This window comes from Coloeus monedula, assembly GCF_965178545.1.
Source record: "Coloeus monedula genome assembly, chromosome: 24".
Classification (NCBI taxonomy): Eukaryota; Metazoa; Chordata; class Aves; order Passeriformes; family Corvidae; genus Coloeus; species Coloeus monedula.
The window spans coordinates 1,011,089-1,016,692 of record NC_138804.1 but is presented as its reverse complement, the minus strand read 5'-3'; positions in this window follow the sequence as shown (position 1 = coordinate 1,016,692).

The following is a 5,604-nucleotide window of genomic DNA, read 5'->3' as shown; positions in this document are numbered from 1 at the left end:
ATGTTATTATGTATTCCATAGTAATGGCAGCAGGAAAAAAAAGAAGATCTCCACCCCACCATTAAAGAGCTCGGTTGCATTAGCAGCTTCTTGAGGTTAAGATTTCTTCCTCCGCTCCTTCTTAACCGTAAGATTGATGGGGACGGGGGCATTTTGTAAATAGTCTTCCAGAAATATTTTATCTGATTATTGTACCTATAAAAGGGAGCCGGGAGGGGGAGAAGGGGCCTTTTTAAACCGCTGATCATTCGCTCAGCTAAAGGGCAAACGGCTCCCCAGCAACCCCAGTGCAGGCCCCACAGGCAGAGAGGGGCCGTGGAAACCAGGCTGGGTTTAAGGAGAGAAAAAAAAGCTGGTGGGGAACCACAGTGGTTTTTCCAGCTGAGATTTAACCAGTCTGTTAAACTCCAGCGTGAGGTTTTTACTAAAATATTAATCAATCCTGCTTAGACTTGATTAAGGTAATTTTCTCCCCATTTATATTTAATGTGGGAGCCACCCAAGGTGTGCAGGGCTTGGTTGGGTTGGGTTTGTGGACACCCAGCATGGACTGGGAGCCCACCAGGGACAAGCTCATCCCACCACCCCGAAGTGCCAGGAGGGAACCCCCAAATCACCTTCACCCCTCGCCGCAGCAGCTTCAGGTTCCCCAAAGCACAGCAACAATTCCATTTATTCCGCAGTGCCCACGCCCCTCCAGCTCCCCACTCGGACAATAAAACCAGCATTAAACCCAACATTATCCCCCTCGCTTTAAAATTCAAATCAATAGAGCAAATGGAGAGAATCCGACTCAAGAAAAGTCAGGAGAACGAATCCATCTGGGGACCGCTAAGTGCTCCGGTGTCACCGCGCTGGGTGACAGCCTCTGGGACCAGCCAAGTTTGGAGGGGCAAAGTTTCTCCAGGCCAAGCCCCCCCCTGGGGCTGCTCCCACAGCAGAGCCCTGATCGAACAAAGAAATGGTTCCCTGAAATTCCCCCTGCTCGTCTCGGGGCTCAGAACATGCCGGGAGCTGCACAGGGACACCCAAAGGCTCTGCAGGTTCCTCTCCTTTTGCTGAACTCCTGTTCCAAAAGCCAAACCCCCTTGGGCAGCGTTTTGGAACAGAGCATTCCCACTTTCTGGTGGAAAAGGCTTTAATTTTGGGTTAGAAATGCTCCTCAGTAGCCTGGCCCAGAAACCTCCAGCCAGTCCAAGAGAAACCCGACGTGCAGCTTTTCCTCTCACGTGGCTCAGAAGCTGTGCAGGAGCTCCCAGGAGCCAGAGGCGAGCTCAGCTGCTGGTCATTGATCCCAGACTGTGCAGAGACCCCAAAAGCTGCTGGGCCAGAGATCCAGCGGATCCTCTGATCCTGCTCCGCTCCCCAGCGCCCCAAATTTCCCCTTTTTGCTGCTCCGCCTTCCCCAGGGCTCCAGCACACGAGGACCTTGAGTGCATTTGAGATATTTCAGCATCGCAGCAGCAGCAGCTTCCCCGCCCTGGTGTTTGGCAGCAGCCCGGGAGCAGGGCCAGCCCTTCCACAGCTCCTTCGTGCTTCCATCGCCACTCGTTGCTCTTTTATCTTTTTCCCTGTTTTTTTGTTCCCCCAGCAGCAGGAACAGCAAACCCTCCATGCCTCACGGCCAGGTCCGGCACCTCCAGAGCTGCATCCCTCCCATCCCCATCCTCCTCCTCTCCCATCCCGCTCAGCCACGCTCCGTCCTGGAGTTAATTAATGCAAATTGTCCCGCTAATTACCCTCTTCAGTTACCTTCTGTAATGCCCAAACGAGCTCCAGCAGAGTTCTCAATCCCGACCCAGCAGCGATGCCCGGATCCCATTTGTTCACGTCCCGGTCTCTGCCTTTATTTAATGGACATTTACGGGGGTAAATGACAGCGCAGCCCGAGGCATTTCTCAGAAATACCCAAACCCCCCCAGCAAGTGCCACATCCAGAAAACAGAACCCCCGCAGGGACATCAGGGACACTAAAAATCCACCCCATGGGCCGGTTTTAATCCCATTTTTATCCCTGGAGCCGCAAATCCAGCCCATTTTACAGGTGACAAAGCCCGGCTCTCCTGCCACCCCGGGGCTGCTGGGTGCCTGCGGCGACAGAGGCAGAGGCTGGGTGCCTGCGGCCACGGTGACAAACGCTGGCAGAGCCACCGAGCCGAGCTGACGCCTCCCTGCCGGGGCACGCCTGGAAACAACTGGAATAACTCTGGAACAACTCTGGAATAACTCTGGAATAACTCTGGAATAAGTGCCCCGGGGAGGACGCGGTGTCCCAGCGGGATGGGGCACCGGGAGAGGCGGCTCCTTCCTCTGTGACACCCAGGATGGGACAGAGCCACCCTTCTTGGGGGGAGCAGCCAGGGAAATGTCCCCGCTCGGGGCAGGGGGGAGCAAAGGACAAATCCCAGGGCTGGGTTTGGAAGGGAGGAGGCGAAGGGAGCCGGGCTGAACATGCAGAGGGGTAAATCCCAGCTCCCACTGCAGGGGATGAGCGCAGAGCATCCCGCTCGCTGCATCCAACCCCATCTGGGCTCCGGAGGCTCCCGGGATGGAGCCGCTTCCCCCTCTCCGCCCCCCGGGCTAATTTTACCCGGTCTGGCCGGAGCTCGCAGCCCCTGGTTCTCGTTACCCCCCCGCCGCGCTCCAGGCACGCAGCATTTTTGCAAAGTTACAGGGGAGCAGAAATATCCTTGTTTTGTTTTTCGCCTTTGGCCACTCCAAAGTTGCGCTTCCAAAGTTGGGAAAAAATTACGAAGTAGCAAGAGGAGGGGGGAAAATAAAATAAAATAAAATGAAATAAAATGAAATGAAATAAAATAAAATAAAATAAAGAAGCGCCCAAGCCAAAGCCAAGCAACAGAGATTAGACGAAAGCATAAATAACCTCTGGGCTCTGGGGGGGGCTGATCGTGCTCAAGGGAGGAAGAAGGGAAAACATTCAAAATGTAAAAAATTGGAGTTTGTGTATTCAAAAAACCCAACCCAAACAACGAAAATCTGCCCAGGCAGTGACGCCAGCCTGGCCCTGCAGAGAGACCCGGCGGCTGCAGCTCCCAGCCCCAGCCCCAGCTGGGGGTCCTGTCTCACAGTTTGGGGGAAAATCCACAATTTCCTTCTCCTTGGTACTGCTGCGACGAGAGCGCGTCCCCACCTCGGGCACTGAGACAGGGAGGGAGATGGGGATGAGCTCAGGGTGGGCAACGGCATCTGGGAGAGATGGAAAAGAGGGGGGAGCAGGGAGGGCAAGGAAAAGGGAGGTGATGGCACGGGAAGAGCGGGGCTGGCCCTGAAAGGGGCAAATGGCCCGGTCAGAATGGCTCCAACGGCTCAAGACGTGCTGGGAGCTGGTGACAGCCCCGAGGAGCACCAGGAGCTGCCCCAGCCCCTGCTGAGGGGTGAATAAACACCTCCAGGAGGCCCTGGGCTCGCAGCAGCCCGAATTTCTGCGTATCTCACATCCCAAAAGCCGCGGCCCCGAGGAGCCGCAGCAGAGGGAACCGGGACCGGCGCTCGAGGTTTGCAGCGCAGCCCTTCCCCGAAGGGCCGGACCTGAGGGATGCAGGGGATGGAGCCCAAACCACCGCGTTCCCTGGAGCCATCCCAGCCCCGGGGACAGCCCAAGGTGGGCGCCGGGAGGAAACGGCCCCGGCGGAGGCTGAGGAAGCTGCGGGGTCGGCGCAGAGCCCTGGTTAACACATGGCCCCAGAGCGAAAGCCAAATGCAGAAGGAAGCAGAAGGTGACAGTGGAGATACCGTGACTAACGGGATCTTCCAGGGCTGCAGAGGAACTGGCCGTGCCGTGAGGCGGCCGGGGATGTGCTGGGAGCTCGGCGTGGCCCCCTGATAGCATCAAATGCCACCCAGGTGGTTCCGAGGATGACAGATAAAGGCGGCGAGCAGGAACACGTTTGCAGAAGTGACACCCGCGGCGGCTCCGCGCCAGCTCTCGGCCAGGCCCGGTGGTTTCTCTGTTTACTCTCCCAGGGAACAGCTACACCTCAGCTCCCAGAGAATCTTCCCCAACCCCAGCCCTGGGTGAGCATCCCCCAAGGATTTCCTAACCCAGAAGCAGGCAGAGCGTTGCTGCAGGAGTGGGTGGCATCCCCACACCCCTAAATTCCCCCATTCCCAAAAAAAATCACATCTGAGCCCTGCGCTCAGGTGCCTTTTCCCCACACTGAAACACCCAAGCGCTTTTCCACCGGGGAATTACCATCTTTGGTGCCTTTCCCAGCTGGCACAAAGGAGGGGAGAGCTCGGGGGGCTCCCAAAACAAAACAGGAGCATCCCAAAATCCCCTGCACCCCAGCACCTGGGGGGCCTCTGGGTGAGGGATACTTTGGGCAGGAGCATCTCCCACGGGACAACCGAGATGGGGCACGGCTCAGTGCAGAGCTAAAGGCGAATTCCCCCTCTGGAGTTGAGCATCCCCGTGCAGGAGCAGCCGCTCCCGGCTCTGATCCTCCCCGAGAGCCCAGCTTGCTCCCAGCCCTTCTCCGCTCCTTTCAGCAAAGTCTCACCATATTAAGCAGCTGAACTGCATCATCCGAGGAGTGTCAAATTGGTTTTAAATGGTTCTAATTATAACCAGGAAGTTTTAAAGTGTGTGGGTGGAAAGGAATGCAGCAGATTAATTTAATAGCAGTTACCACGGCACAATAGTGCTTCAATTAAGAGTTCTTTCTGACTGGGATTTGTTTTATTTTTTCTTTTCCCTGTTAATAATAAATGTCACAAATGAGAATAGACATATTACTTCATCAGATGCTTTGGCGTATCTCGTCGCAGAGAGCCTTTTGTGCAGAAATAGTAGCTGAAAGGGTAATTTTATAGGGCTTAGCACTCACTTAACACTTTAGGGGCCAAAATCAGGCCTCAGCACAAACCCAGGAAGCTGCACCTGTTTCCATCCCGTCTCCACAGCCACAAAGAGCCCTCCCCGTGCTGTGAAATGGTGTGCGAGGCACGAACCCGGGGGGAGCATCCTGCCCCGGCGGCTGCGGAGCGCATGGCGAGCGGGATCTGCGCTCCCAGGAGGCTCCTTGTGCTTTCCCAGCCTGCGAACCCCGATCCCGCCCAGCTGGGGGGTGGCTCGGGGGCGCGGAGGGAGCAGGACCCCGCTCCGGCTCCCCGCGGACAGGGAAGAGGCTCCGGCCCTTTGAACGGCGTGGGGGTTCCGCGATTCCAGGTGTCCGGACGGGAAGCGCCGATCCCAGCCCTGCCAAGAGAGAAGGGCCGCGTGTGGGGCGGGCTGGGGGTGTCCCGAGGGATCGGCCTGGTCCCCGGAGCCTTCCCGGGGCCGGGATGGGCCCCATGGATCCTCCACCATCCCCCTGGGAAAGGGCAGCGCGACCCCGTCCCTCTCCCCTTTGAGCTCCCGTCATTAACGCGCGGCGCTAATTGCCTCACACCCGGAGCGCAGCCGGGCTCTCTGATCCCTGATCCTTCCCAACCCGTTTTCCCTCCCAGGCACGTCTCCCTTTGCCGCTGGAAGTTTTCCCCGGCTCCGGCTGCCGGTGCTGCAGAGGGAACGCGCCGGCCCTGCCCGGAAGGGCTTTCCTGGGTGTTGCTTTTCCCTTTGAGAGGTTTCTTCTGGTGGGTTTC